Source organism: Seriola dumerili, unplaced genomic scaffold (assembly GCF_002260705.1).
Source record: "Seriola dumerili isolate Sdu_G_001 unplaced genomic scaffold, Sdu_1.0 BDQW01000056.1, whole genome shotgun sequence".
NCBI lineage: Eukaryota > Metazoa > Chordata > Actinopteri > Carangiformes > Carangidae > Seriola > Seriola dumerili.
Genome location: NW_019174311.1, coordinates 3,038,842 through 3,061,348, shown reverse-complemented (window position 1 = coordinate 3,061,348; position 22,507 = coordinate 3,038,842). Strand labels below are relative to the sequence as shown.

General features: G+C 41.1%; 1 protein-coding gene across 2 annotated transcripts in view; it reads left to right on the top strand.

The window, feature by feature from the left end:
- Window positions 1-22,507, top strand: part of LOC111219072 (thymocyte selection-associated high mobility group box protein TOX-like) — a 78,198-nt gene that overhangs the window by 5,165 nt on the left and 50,526 nt on the right. The gene's annotated exons all lie outside the window — the stretch shown is intronic.

The window sequence follows — 22,507 nt, the reverse complement described above, 5'->3', positions numbered from 1 at the left end:
GCGCCAGCACCTGCTGCAGAGTGGGCCCCTGGGTGCTTAGTTAAATGTTGATTATATTTGTTAATGATGGCAAACACTCAGAAGGAACGGTACATGGAAGCGTGGTCTATCTATCTATCTATCTTTGAACTGCCCTGTCATGAGATGCAAGCCCTCTAACTAACTCCAGTTTTATTTTAGCAATAGAACACAAAGGAACCCCCCCCCCCCCCAGAGGATGATCAAGGGGGCTGCAATATACAATTTAGCACAGATGTTGTACATTTAAGCTCGGACAGAACTCAGCCAGAGTTTCTGTGCAGAAGGTAAACAAATGTAGACAAACAGGAAGAAGTGCTCGAGTGCCAAAAGTGCCTCTTTCTATAGGCCACGTATACACTTTATATACTGTATGTATAAGTGCTGAAGTGAAAAGCCAATTACTTGATGAGTCTATTGACATAAAATGATGTAATCCACAAACAAATCTGCTTTCCTCTGATATCACCGAGAATTAAAAAATCTTTGGGTCACTGACTGGGGCTCAGGAGGAAGAGCGGCTCCTTCGCTCCACCTGTTGAAGTGTCCTTGGGCAAGAGACTGAACCCCACATTGCCCCATCATCAATTTGGAGATCTCCCCTCCTTGGGAACAGGCATTTTTTTGACTATTTTCGGACATTTTATAGTGTCCAGTTCATCGATTTATATGTACAGTACATAGTATAGTACAGACAGTATTCATCTATATGTATGAATGTATGTATGTACATATGTACTGTGCTGTATGTACTGCATGTATGTATGCATGGAAGAGGCTGGAAGCTGGACAAACATTCCCAGTTGTCTCAGCTTCCTGTGGTATGTCCTGTGCAAACACCATGGGCCATGGTATAAGCTCCTTGCCAGGGATTTAAGGCTCTTTCCCTCCCTTGTTTTCACTGAATATCCTTTACAAATATTATCGGCCTGGTGTCAGTGCCATGTTTGCACTGCGGCCATAAGGGACAGTACCCATATGAAATTTCAGTTAATGGTCCGAGCCCAGACTAAAACAGATGCAGTACATAGAGGATAAAATGATCTAAAAGCTCCTAGGGTGTAAAAAGTTTAAATTTCATGTCGACTGAACATTTTGACATTTTGAGCCTCATCTGTATAGATTCATCTCATTCTTTCTTTTGGAGGTAAAAGTTTCAGTCAGAATGTGACTGTCTTTAGTTTGCCATTCACCATCAGATCTTTGACTTTTAATCTGAGCGCTGGTTGTCTTTCGTTAATTCACTGACACGCATTGATTTGGACAGCGAGAGGTTTCCATTTGAGGAAGACAGAGTTGATAAATCCATATGACCCCGAATTTGCTCTCTTTCCTCTTTCCCCAGCTGTGACTGTCTTGCCTTGTCCCTTGTCTGTCAAGAGCATGTGTTTATTATGTGTGACATATTTAGCAGGCAGATATAATTGCCTGTGCAAGGCTGTAATCGTCTGCATCCAATTCAGTCAGCAGAGACTGCGTGAGCCCACAGAGCCACTGAAGTAATCAAACTGTGGCTCATTCTTCCTCTTTGAGAGCTAATGATGATCTCCATGATCATTTACAATGGGCAGAAAAAGAAGTGTGACAGAAAGTACAGTGGTAATAACCTTGGTTTTAGTTCTTGCGATGCTATTGCCTTTGGTTCATGGCAATCGCTTAAAACGGAGAAAAAGGGAAAAGTTGCGGTAGAGTTAAGGAAAAGAATAGATAGATGTTGTTAAAGTAAAAGGGAGGTAGAGAGGTCAGTGGAGGCTTGTGGGTTGAGAAAAGGGAGGGAAAGCGAAAGAAAGAGGCCCTCTCTTTGTGTTGTCGACCTATTTAGTCTCGAGCTGGCCATGAGCCATGCCGATGAGTGATGTCGCTAAGAAAAACAAACAGAGGAAAGAGAAGTAGGATTTTGGAAATTATGACATACGGTCATTGGTGTTATGTTATCGAGGACTCGGTCTTTCTCCTAACTAGGCCTCAACAACCTCGTCGCAGCTCGGTAGGGTTGTTAACACACAGGAAAGGGAAACTTGAGCAGATCTTTTTATAGAATTGTTAATAACACAGTAGACAGTAGTGAAAAACCGTAGCCTAAAGCAGCACTTACTGGCACAACCCACGTGAACCAAGTAAGCATATGTGTATGCATATGTGTGTGTGTGTGTGTGTGTGTGTTGCTGGCACCTTAGCAGTGGTGGAAGAAGTAGGCCTATTCAGATCCTTTACTTAAGTAAAAGTAGCATTACCACACTGTAGAAAAACTCCTCTAGAGTTAAAAGACTTGCATTAAAACTTTTACTTAAAGTGCAGCAGTATGAAGAAAATGTACTTTCAGTGTCACCAGCAAAAATACTCATAGCTGAAGAGGACTTGCTTCTGTCACGCCCCAACTCACCAAATCAAACAAAGTTGCGAAGAGCCACCTCAGTGCTTTAAAATCAAGAGAAAAGGAATAAGAGGCTCGGCTGTGTCGGTCTAAAAACAACTTATAAGTGGAAAAGTCATGTCATTTTAGAACAGAACAGGCTCTGATAGTGGAGTGGAGGCACACTATTAGAAACTTTGACTTTAAATCAGAGCAGTGACTTTAAGTGTCAGGTCAACCAAATTCCAAAAAAAGCACTTTTTGTCACTTATCTGTAATCCATCTCTGAGATTTCTGCTGCAAGAGCAATGCTGTGGAGATGTATGAAATTTGTTTTTTATAGTGGTAACAGCTTTGAAAAATGATATTTGAAAAAAAATGACTCAGCAACACGTCGTTCCAGAAACAGTGTTCATGTTACTCTGGATAATCTTAACGTGCTAACACACTGTGAGCAGCTTCTTTTGTGCAAAATAACTCCAATGAAAACTTTTCACAGTGAAGTCTATAGATTATTCAGAGTAATGGGGACATTGTTGCTGGTAATTTTCTCAATGTAATTTTTCAGTGCTGTGAGGACTACAAATTAAATGACATACATCTCTAACGCAATGGGTTGAAAGTAGATATTGATATCTAAAAACCAAAACTGTCTTATGTGTATGTTTTGTCCCAATTTAGGTGAACTGGCCCTTTTTATCTTAATGTTGTTACCCAGAAAGAGGCGAAGCCTTGTTGGGCCTGTGTACTGTACTGTACCTGTTGCTGTAGTTAAACAGTGACAGGTGGAGTTTTAGACCGGTTACTTAGCAAAGGCATCGTGAATGTCATAACCAGAAACAAATGTTTGTGGTAGTGGGGCAGGGAGAGGGAGTGAAACTGAGAGATGGTCATGTTTTATTAAGCCTGATAATGCAGCCTAATCTGTGGCTTGGGTTACACAGTGCTTTGTGGGTAATTAGAGATCATGTCGTATGCCTGGCCTACTGAAAAATTGCACTCCGCCCTAATCCCCTCCTATCCGCCTTTCACCCGCCACCTCCCTTCTTCTCTCCCTTCATTCTCTCCCTTGCTCACAAAAAAAAAACCTACTTGCTTCCAAATGAGCTAGCTTCCTGTCAGGGAAACACACAAATAAACAAACATGGCAGCCATACTCCAGGTGGCTAGTGATCAGAAAGTTTATACCTTGCTGTAAGATACTTGGAAATGTGCTTATGTGCTCAGAATTCAATAAGAGGAAGTCGACAGTGGAGCACTTTGTGGTTTGCTTTGTGGAGCTTGTTAGATGAATGACTAATGCCTCCTGGCAAGTGCCCCAGGTTTACTATTACCAAAACAATGGCACTTGATACAGAGCACCGTAGCCTTGGTTTTCACACAGACAGGAGCTCAAGCTGCTGTTTTCTTTTGAACCCTAAATGCTGACTGCCCATTCATGCAACATCCCCCGAACACAGAGACACACACAAAGGAAATTCTCAACTGACACAGTGACTTGTTGAAAAAAACAACAGCTTCTTTCATCGCACATTGTCCCCAATTTTTCCATTGTTAAAAATCGAGAAACGTTTCCCTTTTCGCTGTATCTAGATTTGGCTGAAACAGTAGCCATGTTTACACACACACACACACACACACACACACAGTTGTATAATTAGTGGCCTCACTCGGATTGTGAGAGCAACTCCATTAAACTGTCTAAATCTCAGGTGGAAAATAATGATGCAATCTGGTACAGTGTTGCAAAAGTGTCAGTTGCTTCACACCATAGACTCAAGAAACTGTACAGGTGCAAGGACTGGATAAAAAGGAGGCTTAAACTGTAACTCACTGGGTTTAAAGCATGGCAGTGTTTCCCCTAGAATTTTTGTCACGCCTGGTGGTTTCAGCCAAAAACCCCCTTACATAAAGGAAACATGAAAGCTATGATAAAACCAACCATATAGAAACGGTATCTCTGTATCTTAGTGACAACTCATAAAACCTCATCCTACAGTGTTATATGATGCATTGAAGAGAGCTTACTAATAAACTGTTTGAATTTTCTCACTGTGAATGCACATGATAAAGGTATTGTCATAGACACCAACCGCAAATAATAAACAGTACTTCTGTAATGTGCGGTTATCCGCACATGGTACTGAACTCATTAGCTGCTTCAACCTCTTCACAGCCACCAGAGGAGGGCTTATGAATTATCATTTATTCAGACACAGAGGAGATAAAGGCAACGTATTTCTTAGGGATAGGTGTGTTCATATTGCTGCCATGTAGGAAACAAGCTTTCAGGCTGCTCATATACCATCAGGCGCTGACTACATTTGCATAGAAATGTGTCAAAATGCAAAAACTGAGCTACATTCAAAGTGTTTAAGTAGCATGGTGATTGTTGGCAGAGCTAGAATGCTTTTGATTGTTGAGGTAGCTTATAGCTACCAGTGGCTCGCTATCTCAGTCTGCAGTCTGGTGTTTTTGTGGGTATGGTTGGGAACCAGAGACAAAAAACAAAGCAAGAACACAACAGTAGTGCTGTTGGCTCTGGGGACTTTTGACATCTACTGTATCTTTTCTTGTTTCTGCTGGTCTGATTGGCTGCAATGGCTGCCAGTCAGATCAAATCTGCTCATCACCAAACACAACACTCAGCAGTTACAAGTTGGTTCTTACCCTCACTCTCACTCTTGTTGTTCAATGAACGCTGTTTTTTGGATGAATGTTGCTTTCTTTTTTAACATCTACATACCAGGGGTGTAACAGTTCTCCATCTCTTTTGTCCAGTGTGCCTGGGGAGTCTGCAGTCTCAGGGTTATTATCCATCTAGAGCTAATTAAACTAGACTAGAATTTTACTGCAGGCGTGATCACTCGATCAGGATTGGATCACGGTAGTCACATGACACTTACGGTTGGAAGACAATAAAACAGATGTAATATGTAAAATTTACAAAATATACATCTTGCCCTTCCTTTAACCACCCCTCATATCATCAAGTTGTGTCATTCTGCAAAAATATTTGATCATGTTTGTCATTTTCTCTTATTGATCAAACTGTGTAACCACAAAGGCTAGACGTCTTTGTGGGCCAATAGGTGCTATGATTGGATGGTGATGATAACAAATAAATCCCAAGTTGACCAATTAGAAACACACCAGTTTTGGACACACTTTGAACTCTGCAGCACCACACACACACACACACATGGGCGCACACACACACACACACACACACACACACACACACATATAGCTTCAAGGCATTTCATTTCCTCTCCTCCTATGACAACATCACAATATAATGGGACATGGTGTCACGTGACAAGAGCAAGTACATGGAGCGATCAAATCACTCTTTCTGTCTCTCTGTAGCTTGAAGGGCAGAACGGTCAGCTGTTACATAAACTACAGTTGGTTCAATTACAGAAAAATGTGCTTTGTGTCCTTGTCACACGCTGAGTGATGAAGCAGATAAAAAATAAGTTATTAGTCCATGTTCATTCAGGATTTTGATAAAATACCTTGCTTTCTGTGGTCACCCTGTCCATGGAAACAAGGCTGAGATACTTCATTCAGCTTTTACTTCAATACAAAGATCTTAAGTAAAAAATATACCTGTGTTGGAGGCTTAACGAGAGTCCCATTCCGACAAGTAGAGACACCACATTCGGAAAATGTGCACTAATTAAATTCTTATCAGCTGTGTACAGGACTTCATCCAACCAATAAGTGTTCTATCCAGAGAGATTTGAACTCACCAACATTTGACCTTCAGCCTCCCATTCGGTATCCTTTGGTAGAAATGATCACAAACCAGCGGGTTACTCCAACGTCTTGTAGTTTGGTTTAGAATTTCTCAGGACTGAAGTTTACATTTATTAAAGTTACTTCTTAGAACTATGAAGAACAAGCAAGGTGTAAGGTTCAGTCGGATTCTTTTTTTTCCCTCTATTTGCAGCTATTTCTGGCTGTTGATTCTTCATCTGTTAAGTCTGATGTGGCTGCCCTTTGCTCCAGGTATTCACTGTGTGCTCCAGCACAGTACCATCACACAGTTTTCAGATGAGCCTGTAATTAAGTCATCTCGGTGCCTTGAGAGCGCGACTATAGCGCACTGAGCTGAGACCAATCTGCCACTAATTGTCCCGAGTTTTAATTTCTAATGGAATAAGGGCCAGAGGGAATGTGGCTTAATGAGATGCAGTGTGTGTGTGTGTGTGTGTGTGTGTGTGTGTGTGTGTGTGTGTGTGCTCTTTTATCTGTTTACTGTAACTGCTGTTGCCCCTGAGAGTAGTGAAACAAGAGTGAGTAAAGCAAGATGTTCCATTTTGATTTCCTTATCTAGTTTTGGTTTATTCTACAAAGCACTCAGGATGTCTCTTTAATTCCAGACTGTAAATTTACACGTTATGAATGGTAAACGTACCTTAAAATAAGAAACATAATTGATTGTGCAGTGACAGTAGAAGCAAAATAAGCCTTTTTGGTGATACCTACTCCCTTTTACACAAACTGAGGAGCACCCTCTCTTAATAACTGTGTGACAGTGGAGACCTTTCCAAAAGTGAGAAGTGCTTTTGCCCTTGGCAGTCAACTTATTGCTCAGAAAGCGTGGCTGTAGACTGGAACTGGAAATCTTGTTTACATAGCCTTGGGAGTGTTTGTGTCATGATTTAGATTCCAGGCATTTCAACATCCAAATAAATCAGTTTAGACTTCTGAGGACAAGTAAACCTCCAAAGAAAAAAATGGACCAGCTGTGGTTAACATCTGTAAGGTAGTTTTATCTCTATAGCTCAAGCAATTTTGTTTACAATTAATACAGGCAGAGGAAGTTGGAAGTTCACAGAGCATATGTGGTTTGCCATATTGATAATAGAGATGTTTATCTATTGATGTCACCAAAATTGAAAAAAAATGTTTTGCATTTTGTGTATTTTTCCAAAGAAGCCTACTCCATTAGGTGTGTGATTTTAATGACACAACGCACTCACAAGCTACAGAAAAAAACACTATGAGCCGCCCTGACGACACATGACTACATGAATCTTTGGTGACTTCACTGTAATTTTTCTACCTTATCGCTTTTGAGTGGAGTTTGCTTTTGCAACTGACTCAAGGCCCTTCCTCTTATTGTTTCAATATGTCAAAGCATTGTTTGAATGAGGTCACCCATTACCGATCTGGCCTGGGGCCAGGTTGACTTCAGCTGATTTAATTGAATCTACGACATGAGTCAAACTCAAACAAGCAGAGACTGCTTTGCCATGACAGCCTCATTACTCCACATTAAGAACTCATTTCACAATGCATTGTGACTTCGAGCTTGACAAATGGTGAAAAGGGATGAAATCAAATAAGTGAGTACATTTTGGAAGACCACTCTTGAAACGCTGTGCCTGAAAACACTCCAGGACTGTACATATATTTTAGCCAAAATAAGTCAAAAAATTGTCTTTCCGCTGTTTTTTATATAAGTTAATGTGAATGCCTTCTGGGTTAAAGTGTTCCCATGTTTGTCGTCTGCAGTAATGGAGTGACATTCAATGCCATTTTCCCTCTTAAATGGAATTTTTGTCAAAGCGTTATGAATTCAACCTGCCTTGTCACTCAAGCCACAGACAGTGCAGAGAGAGGAGATAATATGCGAATGAAACCTTTCACTGCAGTTTTTACTGTTTACTGCTGTGAACAGACCAAATAATGACGCCTTTATCACATTAACGGCACAACAAACAAAGAGGGCTTTCTTGTGACATACCACAAGATGTGATATCAGGCAGTATAATGACACACATTATGTATATAACACGTACACAACATTCACAGAATCTCAGCAGTGTGCTAGCTGCATTTCATCAGCTCAAACCACAACTAAATTTCTCAATTAAGCACGCATTCTTTGAGAGCCACTGACAGCTCGGCCAGAGCTTGCGGGAAAAAAGCGTTCGGCAGGTTCAACATGCCAGTGCCTCCCTCCACAATAGGGAAGGAAATGTTGAGTCTGCGAGGGCTGTGGAGTGGAGATATGGCAGTGTTTGCTTAGGGCTAGGTATCGGGCACAAAAACAAACATGGCCGCCCTTAATGAGCCTGTTTGCCTGCCAAAGGTAAAGACAGCTGTTGTCTCTCGCCACAATGGAGCAGGCCTCAGTGCCACGGAGCACAGAGGAGCACTCGGCATCCCCATAGTAACGCTCACCTTGTGTGTACTCAAGAGAGAACTTATTAAGTCCTCCTTACAGATAAATAGTGAGTAAAATGTAAATTGTGAGGCCATACGGCACTTTCATAAGGCCTGACTGAGAAATGAAAAGGTTTATTAAGTCTTGTCGGTAGAGTGCTAAAAGTGAAATTGCTTGTGGGAGTGTGAAATGGCTGTGCACTGAGGGTAGACATCTGACTTACTCATAACATTAGCGAGTGAGAGTCGAGAAACTGTGGCTTTCTCTGTTTGATAAAGCAGAACACATGTTATTGGACTGTTTGAGAGGCTGTACTTACTTTGCTTTTTTTGCATCTGTCTTTGGGGACTGGAGAAAATCTCTCTAAAAATCTCTTCTGGTAAAAAAGTGGCTTCTCAAAACAACTCTAATGCACAGGGATACAGGTAAAGTGAGGGGTAGTGAAACCTCAAAAAGCACTTTTCTCCCGTATGAGAAAATTAATACATTCTAGCTGTACCTGTCCAACCGAATCAGCACTGACAGCTTGCTGCACTCCATGGCTAATTTTAGAGTTAAGATTATGAGTGAGATGACTGCACAAGCATTTTGTTGAGAGGAGATCAGCCAGTAAGAAAATCTGAACAAAGTTAAAGTCCACCCGTCAATTGCACCAGGGTGGAAACAAAGCCCTCCCAGACCCCACTGCTTTCCTGGCATTGTTTACAGTGCACTGAGCCACTGAATGGATGACATTTTTTTCCATAATTGTGCTGGCTTCTGACAATCTCTGACAATGTCTGACAATGTCACACACATATATATATATATATATTTATATATAACTTTATATATATTATATATAGTTTTATATTGTATGGATGAGTTTTTCTTTTTAAGTCAGAAAATGTAAATGTAAATTATAATGCAATAGTATTATTTCTGTCTGAGATTATTTTTACACTCATACACGTATGATATTTACCCTTGATGAAAAAAGTGTCCAGCCTAACAAAAGTCTATTATGCATGAATTTAAAAAAAAAAAAAATCTGATTAAATACACTTTGGCAATACAATATTTCTTGTACTTCATCGCTTCAGTGTTTGATTGATTTAGATTGAATTTGCTACTCAACTCTGGTAATGCAACTCTGAAAGACTGTAAATCATGCTGTTGAATTATGTGTCAATCTTTCCACAAAACTAATGCAGTGTCTTAGATTGTGTTTAAATAAGATTATGGCGATGTCATTCATGTTGAAAAAATCTTTAAAAGCTAGTTAGATTTATCATTTTCCCATATTTTCACACAGACCCACTGTGTATATTTATATTTTCTTGTGAGAAAAAACATTAACATTACATTTACACTGTGGTTGCCAGATAAGTGTCATTGTGGTGCAATAAAAGCTGAAAAATACATTTCCTGTTCAACTATTTCAAAGAAATGCCGCATAACTTAACCGCTGCAGTATTGTGCCTGGTTTAAAAATGTTCCTGACCACATGTTTGACACCAAGAGGTTCTCGCATGGTGACTTGTGATGTGACTGTTTGGCATATTTCTCTTTGCATGAACACCACACATTGCATGTGACTACTCGTCTTTGGCAGTGGTGCTAAGGCAGAGATTTGTTGGCACAATTGATGTTTGCTGCTCTGCGAGGCAGCATTAGGATGCAGAAAAAAAAATTACATTCTTTAGCGAGGACTGACCTTACAATGTAATAGAGTTATTTGCATCGTAACAATAGATACACGTTCCAGAGGTAGATGTGCAGAGTGTTGTGTTATTTATACAGAGCTTTCTCTGAGGCAGAGATGAAACTTTCGTCATTTAAACCTCAGTGGGTGGAGCTAAGGAACCTCTAAGACCTAGCTAAGAACTGAGGTTCAGAGAAAAGGTAAGAGATGAAGGGTTTATGTGATATCATGAATCTTGGTGTTGTTGCAGGTTTGCTGGCTAGCATTGATGACTGCGCAAACATAAACGAGTGGTGCTAGCAAGTAGCATAAGGTTAACCAGCCTGTTGAACTTCTAAAGTCACAAATGCCGTGTCAGGTTTTTTAATGATAGAATTGTTTGCAGTTTGGTTTAACTGAGCAGCTAACATGTTGGTTGTGCCTTCAAAGCTGCTCTGCCTCAAAGAAACATCAGTATAACTTGGTGATTTTTGCAGATGTGGTTATTTTTGCAGCTTTGCTGCTGCATGGTTAAGATTATGTCTATTTGCTATTTTCACTTACAACATCATCATCTTTTTGTCAGAGACGTTTGGCTTACTGCATGCCTCCTCTGAATGTCATCTGTAAGCACTTCCCCTATTTGTTTGCAGCCGTCTCTTTCAATTAAACAGCAGGGCCGGTTTCTTCAGAGGTTTCGTTTGTCAAGTGACTCCCCAGAGAGGGAGCAGAGGAAATGGCTGAACACATTGGACACATTCGTCTTCTCTGCTTAGTTACCTTGCAGGGGGGAAGATGGTGATACCCATTTCCTCCGTCTAATGTGTTTGCTTTACACCCTATGCCAAGTGTCAACATGCAGCTTCTTGACAGTCATTTTTCATGTGGAGCAAGCAGCCAGGTTGAATAAGCCAGGACACTGCACAATTTTTGTATTTTCCCTTCTTTTATCAGCTCGTTGTTGTTTTTAAGGTGGTAAACTTCTAACATGTTTAAGGTTAAAAGTACACTAGTCAGAGATTATTACTTAATAGCCATGTCTGCTTGTTGATTGAGAATAAAAAGCCAATTATCATAATAGGATATGGGACATAATGACAGAATTAAATGAGTGTGACAGACACACAATAGGCCTGCTCTGTCATCGCCTTAGCCCAGCTCGCTCATTAGAATTAATCTTGCCTGATTAAAAATGCAAATGGCTCAAAGTCATTGATGGAGTTTACATGTTTTTATAACATTTAACTGATTTAATTACATGAAAAATGAAATGGTGGGATGTGCGATTAAATTTTTTTCCTTTTTTTTCGTCGCCATGCTCTTGCCGGTTGCCACAGAGAAACGAATATTCTCTCATGCCAGGAAGAGAAGGTAATGAGATTAGTGCTCTCCTTCTCTCTGTTTCTCTCCATCTCTGCCTTTCAGAAGCTGATGGTTTGGTTCATCGAACCAAGAAGAGCAGAAGAGCAGAAGAGCTGTTTTATTGTTATCACTGAAAACATTTTATCTTGGTCTTAGAAGTACCTACTGCATTGTGTGGGCTGAGAGCCTCACAAAATTTAAAGAGTTTCCTCCTACAGCATATCATTTTAAAAAGACCACTATGTGATCTATAGCTGAAAAAAACAAAAACACTCTGATCCTTCCCCGGTCTTGTTTTTCATACTCAAAACATCCATGCAGAGGAAGAGGTCTTGATAGACTGATTTAATTGTCTATGGTGTTGTGACATGCTGTATAGCCTGCAGCAAGTTGTCACGACACACACAACAGTGCTCTGACATTTTTCAGCTGAAATTCAGGAAGATGTTTTTGCCTTAATATGAAATGAAATGCAACATTAGTGCTTCAATTTTTCCACAATTACACCTGTAACAAAAAAGAAACTTGCATTTACTGCAACCTTAAGCATTAGCATTAAAACTGTCCCTTAAATCAGTGATCTCTTTTTATGCAACAACATACGGTATGTTACAACTAATGACCTGATTGAGTGGGACCAGCAGTTTTATGTTTTCTGCCTTCGTGCACAGCAAAGATTTTAGACTATAATCAGACTGTGTGAAACTTGTACCGTGAGCTTGTTAGAAGTGCAGATACTTGAGATTTGCTTGGTGTTTTTGCACCTTTCAGTCGTGGTCATAAAACCTGCTAGAATGCGGTGGCCATCCTGTGGGGGAGGAAATTGATTTTGCTGGGTTTGTTTGCTCTGGGCTGACAGGCCAACATGCATTGTTTGTTTTGTTTTTTTTTCCTTTACATTTCAGACCGATCATTTTATTGGTGTATTAACATGTTTTATGGTCGTTGTGACTTTACAGCTGTTTCAGAATAGTTTCATTTGAGCTAGTATGATGTTTTTTTCTTCCAATCATAAAATGTCTACAATGTGCAAGAGAAGGCATTTGGAAGTGACGGAACGTTTTTAAATTTGATTCATGTGAATGGGCCAGATGTTCTGTTTTGATCTTGATGTGTAGTGTCTACGCCTCTGTTGCAACGTTTCCCACCCACCTTGACTTACATCATCATCAGCAAAGCAGCTATTCAATGTGTAACATAGAGATGTCAACGTCGAGCTACAGAGAGGTTTTGAGCTGTGAAAAAAACGGCTTTTTATTTTAAAGACCATTTATTTTGCAGTGGGGGGGGGGGGGGGGGGGGGGATGTACAGACCTAAAACTTTGTGTTGACAGGACAGGATCAATTCCAACTGTGTCCGCACATCAGCTCAATGTGTTGAAATGGAAAGTATGCTATCGATCTGTGTGCATTAGTGCTCTACAGTAACATAAGCAATGAGTGGCAGAACAAAAGAGGCACTGTGCGTCACGCTAGAGGAGAGGTGCAGTACAAAGAGGACAGTTAACTTCATGCAGTCTATAGGCATTTCATTGTTTATCATTTTAACTCCAAACGTATATTTGTCTTTCATAAAAGAATTTGACTCACTCATATGCATCTGGAACTGGTTTAGGACTGTTTGAAATGTATAGGCCTGATATACTGTTTAGCCCTGCAGAGAGAAAAGGTTATTAAAGTTTATTGTAGTAAAGTGCCACAAAAAAACATGATTAAAAACGCCCAGAAACTCACTAAAGACTGCTTTAATAGAGGTCAGACAACACAGCTTCATCCTAGAAAATCAACTTGCTTATCTGTATCTACATGAGTTGCTCACTCACAAATGGATTGAAACATACATCCTGCACTGATATTTCTCCTCTCCCAACTCATACTTTCCCTCAAGGGACATGAAACAATTACTCCATTGTGCCACACAGTACAGTATATGACATTCTGCACATTTCAGCCGGAGAAAAGACGCAGTGTTGTGCTGGGGCATATGGCATCATGATAAATATGCTTTAGAGAAGGAGGGTCTGAGTTGGAGGAGCGGGTCAGGGGGAGGGAGGTCGCTGTCAGGGCACAAATTGAATGAACTTGTGCTGTGATTGGATAAGCGTATTGTAAACAAAGGGTTATTTCTGTATATCCTAATCCCAGGCACCCTGGATTGAGGGCAAATAAACAAGAAAATGACACCAAGAAACATTTCCAATACTTTGGCTCAATACTTCCACTTCATCTAATGCATCTAACATACCATAGATAGAACATTAAGATCTGTAAGGTGTAAAAGACAAGGCTACCCTACCTTGGATGTGACAAAGATCTGTGACCACATCTGAGAGAGAGACAGTTAGAGAGGCAGTGTCAGGGCCTTTTCAGTAACAACACTGTTCAACTGTACCTATACACTGATGACAGGAAATGTGGTGGTGACAAGGAAAACCCTGACATTGCCACACAGAGGGGTAAAAATAGGCCACTTGGCACGAGAGACAGCAGAAGAGGGGGAGGAGAAGAATGAGAAAGAGGGGAAAATTGGTGTGCGGTGTCTTCTTGTAGGGGCTTTCTTCTGCAGGCCTGAGATAAGAAACTTCACTCTTTAATGTTGGCAAGTTGTGAGATCAATCTCATTTTCGCTTGTTCGTTGTGTGAGAGAGAGTGAGAGAGACAGAGTTTTTTTCCCCCTTCTTAAACAGCAAAGGAACAATGTACGTCCCTCTCTTTACAGTTTACGGTCTGCACCTCCTACACCTTCACAGTTAGAGAAAACTGCCCACTTTAACCCAGTACAACCTCGGAAGTGCTACGGATCTCAAGTCTGAGCAGTGTCAGTAATATTTCTTCTAAATCTTCAACCAGGAGAAACCCACATTTATTGTTCTTGTCAGGGTCATCACAGCTTCTCTGACCCACGTCCATGACAGGTTACTCTACACTGGTTTAGATCATGAGATCAAGATCTTGTGTCACACACTTCAGGCTCTGTACACTGTGGCAGACTGCTGTAAGAGAGGATATTGGACATGGCTTGTGTGGGTTTAAGTTGTCACATGATATTTTCATATGGTTACCAAACTGCAGCATCAGATATGTTAAATCCATAGACACAACAATCCTGTTCGTTTCATATAATGTTCAGCTGTGGATCCCAGCCTGGAGGTCAAGACCCATCCACTGGGTCCGATGACAAAAGATGTTAATTGGCATATAGGTAAGAAAAACAAACATCGTTCAGCACAGAAATATAGTTTAATTTTTTGCTTTGCCACCAGAAACTACTTCATAGTTTTAAGTTTTGTGGCTGCTCGCAACTCCCAGTCATATTCAGGCTGTGACAGGACTGTTTTATATGAAGCAGCGTCTTTGGAACAACTGACATACAGGGTTTTATATTTCAGTGGTTGGTTGTTGCTTATTTTGTGCAGAGCTAAAGTTGCAGACCCAGGATTTGTTCAGAGACATTTCAGTCTGCACCTGTCTGGTTTAAAAAGTCAAATAACCCAAATTTATTATCTTCTACAAAACAGGTTTATGTCTGAGAAATGTTTCAGGGTTGTTACAGAATGCTTGGAAATCAAGTGTGTTTTATAGGTGATGTGGATGGTGGAGTGGACGTCACAGAGAAGGGGGGGGGGGGGGGGGGGGGGGGGGGGGGGGGGGGGGGGGGGGCATGATATTGTTTGAGTACAGGGAGAATACTGTACAGAAACTGTGGGACACACCTCCCCCAATCTGATGTGAGACCTGGGTTCCTGAAGCACTTCTGGAGAAACATACAAGGCCGCACGTCATCATCATCACGTCGCAGCTCAGTCATCTGCGGGATGTATGATGGTCAAGCTGTAAGGCAGCCAGTGTCCGCTTGTGGCCCCTTGAGGAATGAAAAACAGCATGTCCTCAGGCCTAACCCCTCCTCTGCATATCTGCTCATTCATCTGGGCTGCTCATTAAAGGGTAATTACCTGTAATTAGTGAATCATGTCGCTTTAATGAAGATGTTGAAAGCTGTTGGAGCCAGAAGGGCTGGCCTTAATTCTGAGTGATGTTCAAGATTAGCTGCAGACAGGAATTCAATAAAAGCAGACAGATTAATGAAATATTTGCATTTTTTTTTTTTTTTTGCCAGTGCCATGCGTGGCTTGTATTATGTTTATGTTTCACATTAATTTTCAATTCCAGCGGCGTCAACACCTGGCTCTGGGGGGCAAGTACTTGTTACTGTATCAGAGAGGCTAACAGATACAATGATGATGAAGCTGTGTGTGTCTAAGTACATATGTGTGTGTGTAGTGCCTGTGCGAGTGAGTGTAATGCTTGCTCCATCCGATGTGTGTGTGAGTGTGTGTGTGTGTGTCTGCGAGTTAGTGTGTGTGTGTGTGTGTGTGTGTGTGTGTTCCCTGGCGGCGTGGTGAGTGTTTAATCTGGCCCGGTGGCGTGCCGTTGGCCCGGCTAATCACAGTGTGTCTGTAGGAGTGCGCCGAGCCAGGGGAGCACGCCGTCGCTAACAGCGCCTGACAGACTCATTAGAGAGACCTGGCACTGAGCTAGCAAGGCACACACACACACACACACACACACACACTCTCTACACTCAAACACTTCGAAACACACAGTGGGAAAGGCACTCAGGCTCAACTGCAGAGACATTGGGAAAAATTCACACACTTACACATTTCTTTTTTTTTCTTTTTTTTTATGTTATTACATGTGCACACACACTCATTCATATAATCATCCCTTGATAAGAGTGTGCTGTCTCTCTCTCTTTCACACACACACATACTAACACGCCCAGTGCTCCACGTGTGAGAACAAGGCAGGCGGTGACCCCTCACAGTCGCAGCCCAAACACAGACAAGAGCCGAGAGAGCATCTGGGAAAAGAGGAGGGAGGAGGGGAATGGAGGGTGGGAAAAAAAACAAGAGGAGGGAAGAGGAGGAGTGGAGCAGAGAGAGGGGAAGCATATGACGCAGCAACGCTTTCTGCCATTCAAATGTGTGTTTAGACAGGCAAATGCCATTTTCAGAGGCTAATTATATGCAGCCAAGAGATTACCTGCACTAAGAGTGTAAAATAGTATGTTAGTGCTGTGTGAATGTAGGCTGTACTTACACATACTTTAAATGTGAGAAGGGTTACAATCCTTCTTCAGGCAAAACTTCAAAGTGTGAAAATTAAAGTAAAAATCTATTAATTTCACACGATTAGTTAGAATGACATTTAGCAAAGTTCGACAAACTACTTTGACAAATTACTTAAGACTTGCTTGCCTTGCACTCACAGCGAGGTTAATTGCAGCTCAGCTGCAGCAGAGCCAAGTGGAAACATTAGGTTCGGCTGAATAACAGGTGAATGCAAAGCAGGTCAATACGTAGTCAAGTGTGGGCCTGCCAGCTGTTCACTCCCTCTGCTCTGCAACCCAACAATGGTGACACACACACACACACACACACACACGCACACACACACACACTTTCATGCTTTGCACATAACAAATAACGGGCAGAGTTAAACATGTAAACAAAGCAAGCAGCAATCTATTCTATTTTTATGTATTTCTCTTGTTTAAATTGTGCCCAGTGACGTGTGTACATAAACAGATTGAAATATATAATATATATAGTGATGCTATTTAAAAGAAGCTTTTGTATACAGTGCATTAACAACTGATAACACTGGCTGGATGAGGCTGGAGTTGTTTTATATTTTTACCCATTGTCAACAAATCCCAAGAAAACCAACAAGTCTCGCCTCTGTTGCCAAAGCCTGATACAGCTCATTCCTCTGTGCCATAGAGCTCCAGCGCTGTCCAAAAACTGTTAAACTATTAAGCCACATCATCTTGGTGCTGAAATTTATCATGAGCACACCAGTGTCAGTCCAACTTTCACTCAGCTTTTACAAAGGTCTGACTTTATTTAGCTGCTAAGCGCTCCACTTAGCTAGCTGCTAACTTTGCCTTTCTGCCATTTGCTGCCGAGCAGGTAACATACAGTGCATCTATCATTGTCTATCTGCTTGCCGAATACAGCTGCAGCATAAAACGATGCTGAGGAGAGCAGTGAACGTGAACAGCTAAGCTGAGGACTGTAAAGCCAAAACAATAAGCTAAAGCAGGCTAAATGCTCCGCAGGGCTGAGGCGAACTGCAGTGGGTTAGTGACGATGACTGAGCCCTTTCAGCACAGTAATTTGATCCACAATATCAAAATGTGGAGTATTTAAACAATGAAACTACACAGATCCAGTAAGAATGAATGACTGTTGGTGTTGTCATGTGATTTGTTTACAGTCAAATAGTGCCAGCCTTATCCTTAATCACTTGATAACAATGATAACACTCTTAAAAAGATAAAGAAGAGAGAGAAAGAGAAGTCCTTCACGGAAGAATGCCTTGCTCTGTAACGAAAAGTTATATATTCTCCTGCCAGTTCTGCTAGGTCCCTCTTTTTCTCTCTCTCTCTCTCTCTCTCTCTCTCTCTCGCTCTCGCTCTCTCTTTCCCTCTCCCTCTCTCAGTCACTGTTATCCTTACTTTCATTAACTCCTTGTCTGAGTTTCTAATCTAGCCTGGTAGCTGTAACTGGAACAAGTTTTGCTGACAACCTTATTTCACCTAAAAAAAACCAAATCAAACTGTCTTTAATTTCCCCTACCACTGTACCATGGAAACAGGGCCAAACACCCCCCCCCCCCCCATGTCTCTCTCTCTCTGTCTCTTCAGAATACAATAGATGTTTTGCTCTGCGCGATCCTCCATTCTCTCTCTCTCACTCTTCTCCAGCACAAGGCTATGACATTGAGGGAATGTGATGTGATGTATTGTAGTGAATAATGTATTCTGCGAGGATTGTACAGAGCGCGTGGAGCAGATGGCAGCAGGCTGATCTCGATGTGTGTGTGTGTGTGTGTGAGTGTGTGTGTGTGTGTGTGTGTGTGTGTGTGTGTGTGTGTGTGTGTTTAATGATGACAGTGTGTATATGTGTGACATGCGTATGAGCGTGTGCCTGTGTGTGTGGGTGTGTGCTCACCCAGAATGGGGGAGGGGAAGGAGGAGAAGAAGGGAGGGAGAGTGGGGGTTGGTGTGTGTGTGTCTATGTGAGCTTCCTTTGTGAGATAAAACATGCAAATGGTGGATTATTTTAATGCAGTTTTTTCTAGAGCCCTGAGCCTTAATCCCTAAAGCAGTTGAAATGAAAATAGTATATGTTTTCTTTCAAACTCTTTCCCTCCCTCCCTGCTTTTTATTCCCTGATAGGAACTTACAACTACCAGCTGTCTAGGAACGGGATCCTTTGCACTTTAATTTCTCTCTGGTGTAGTTACAGCCAAAGACTGATGATTACATCCAGATAGCATGGAATTGACTAAAGCTAGTCAGGCCTTAACTGCTCTGGTGCGCAGTGGAAGGATCATTCCTGTGAAATTTTTGTGATTGAATGGCGATAACAATGTTCATCCTAAGAATGGAGCTGAAAGCTCACTTTGTTACTTAGAGTGGACTGTACATGTAAAATATGTGCATTTGTAAACACTTACACATGGTCATATGGAGCCCAAATAATCAATCATTTAGAATTTAGCTATACAATAAAGTAAAACTGAAAACATAATTCAGCTAACCAACTCGTGAAAACATTAGTTTTTCGTGCTTTCATCTGTAAAATGCCCAAAACACACATATGCCTATTTGTGAAATTGTTGCCACATGATGTCTTGTATGTTACATTTGAAATTTCTGAAAAGCACATGCACCTGCTGTGTGACTATTTTTCACATGATCCACATGTGATACAGTAAATACAGTATGTGAAATTCTACATGGCTCATGTGATACATTCACATGTTTTTGTTTAGTTTTTGGAAGTGAGGAAGTTAAATACTGAGTACAGAGAAAAAATGTTTTTTTCAGAAAGCATAAATGAGAGTGTTATCACAGCACAATTAGTAGACTAAAGCACACAAACACACAGATGCACACCTCTCCCCTAGTATGAAGTCGTCCCCTATAGATGAGGCTAACAGATGGTAGAATCTATTTACTTTCACTTAGGTGATGAGTTTATACACTGAAGGTTGTTCTGCAGCTCCCTGCACTTAGGCGACTGTGGTGTTGCACTCACTCTCTTTGTGTTTGGAGTAAAGTATGTAGAGGATGATAGCTTCATTACTTGCTCAGTTATGCCACATTGATTTTGTGTTACTTGACTATTCCTGCTTATTCCCATCCTTTTCCTACCTGTTGATTACCTTGGGTGCTGGTGGTTGATACCCCCTGCTCTGCTCCTTCAGACCCCCTGAAGGCTCATCAGTAATGTGGCAACAACAAGATATTCCAGGTGGCATGTTGAGCTGCAAAGTGCAAAGTCTGGCGGATGCCTGGCAACTGGCCGGCAACACTGTTATGTTACTGAGACAAGACGCCACTACAACAGCAAACATCCTTTTATTGTATCCTCCCACCCCACAGATGCAAAAACAGAAGAAAAGTCACTGCTTTTTCAATGAAAATGTTTTATCAATTAATCATCTTAAGAGTTGTGCATTTGAGGATTTTCTTGAACTATCAAGGCTGAGTCTGAGCATGTGGAACGGCGGGAAGAAGAAAACTCGCACATCCTTGTCTCTTTCATATTAGGGACAGTGAGCATAATTGAGTAAATGTATTTAAGTATTTGAGCGAGCTGATTCGGCCTCACTGGGATGGTTGATATTGTACTTAGGAAGAATATTGCCCGAGGCAATTCATTAGTGGTAAATAATTGAGAGGCTCAGATAGTGCTAAGGTGAAATGCCTGTTATTATTTTATAGAGTTTGTGTTCTTAGGGCTCTTCAGTTTAAGAATATTAAAAATGTACAAGCCTTCCCACAAATTACTCACCCGAAAGATTCACAATGGGCGCTAATGACTAACCATCCGTCTTCCATTGTTTTCAAGCTCTGTGAAAGTGTTTTTCTGCACCATTATCAATTCTATTTCTGCTTTTGGTAATGTTCTTTTATTTCATGAAGGATGTGATTTTACCCTCATGCTTTTTACATTTTTTACTCATTTTATTTGGGGTAATTAAAGCACATCAGCTATTACAGCAGGATGATTGTTGGTACCAGACGAGCTGGTCTGTGTTTCTGAACCTGCTGCTTTTCTGGGATTTTCTCATACAACAGTCTCTAGAGTTTATGCAGAATGGTGTGAAAAACAAAAAATATCCAGTGGGCAGCATCACTGTGGATGGAAACACTTTGTTGATGAGAGAGGTGAAAGGAGAAATGGCAGACTGGTTGGAACTGACAGAAAGGCTCTGGTCACTCAGATAACCACTCTTTACAACTGTGGTGAGCAGAAACGCATCTCAGAATGCACAACGTGATAAATCTTGAGGCGGAAGCGCTACAACAGGTAGATAGTAGGGTCATGGAGTCAACCTGCCTTGTGTAGCATATGTGTCAACAGTCCAGGCTGGTGATGGTGGCGGTGTAATGGTGAGTGGAATGTTCTCTTGGCACACTTTGAGTCGTCTAATACCGATTAATCATGGTTTGAATGCCACAGTCTATCAGGCTGCTTCCAGCAGGATAATGCTCCATGTCACAAGGCAAAAGTCGTATAAAACTGGCTTCATGAGCATTACAATGTGTTCAGTGAACTTCAGTGGCCTCCCCAGTCACCAGATCTGAATCCAGTAGAACACCTTCGGGATGTGGTAGAATGGGAGTTTCACAGCATGCGTGTGCAGCAGACAAATCTGCAGAAATTATGATGCAATCATGTCAACATGGAGCAGAATCTCAGAGGAATGTTTCCAAATTCTTGTGGAATCCATGCCGAGAATAGAGGCTGTTTTGAGAGCAAAGGGAAGCCCTCAGTACTAGCATGGTGTTCCTAATAAAGTGCTTAGTGAGTCTATATAGATTAAACTACAGCATGTCTTACTGTCAAACAATGAATATGTCTCATGTCAGCCTTGAGTCCACCTGCATCTGTTTATTTAACCTCAGATAGGCTCATGCAAATGTCACTTGGCTTTGTTAAAGTGTATTAAACTAGTTTTCTATCTTTTATTTATGTCTGTGCATGCGTCAGCTCAGATGGGCTCTTATATGTTAAAATGTACTACCTTTACATGTTGGTTTTCCTGTGATGCAACTAAAAGGCCACTGAAGTTTTATTTAACATCTTGTACACCCACACACCACCACGTGACAACCAAGAAATCGGGGGGCATCTGAAGGTCTGATTGGTTATTCACAGCAATGCATGCACTTTAGCAGCATGATCTGTGTGCTCTGTGGTCTGGGGACAAGAGGTGTTTGTCCTTAACAAGTCAACAGTTGTGTATACTTTTGTAGTGTTTGGTCAAATGCTAACACTTGTGTTTTAGACATGCTAGTAACTTCACTATAGGGGTGACAGTTTCAGTTGGTCCATCCATCTTTTTCCTTTTTGAAAAACAAGTTGGCCCAATGTGAAATATTAAATGGATAAACATATTCATGGTCCCCAGAGGATGAATTCTAATGCTTTTGGTGATTCTGATCATCTAGTGCCACTAATAGTTCCACTTCTCCAAAAAAATCAGTCAGCCTAGGGCTATGCAATATCACCAAAATTGCATATCACGATAAGGGTCATTTCAGATAGCGATATCAATCATGATATAGCACCTTTTATGTAAATTCAATGAATTAATTGTTTATATAAATGATCACATGGAAAGGCCTATTTCTTATTACATTTGAATTATATACTCGTCATATAAATGATACTTGTGTGCATTGTGGCATAATTTGCAAAGTACAGTTTTCACATCCATGCTGTAGAAGTAGCCCCTCTTTTAAGTACGAGCTACATGTCTCGCCTGGTCGAGTCCCTCTCCTGTTTGGAATTACCCTGTTCTGTGTCACATTCGCTCTCCTTGATGTTTGTTTGTTTTACTTTCA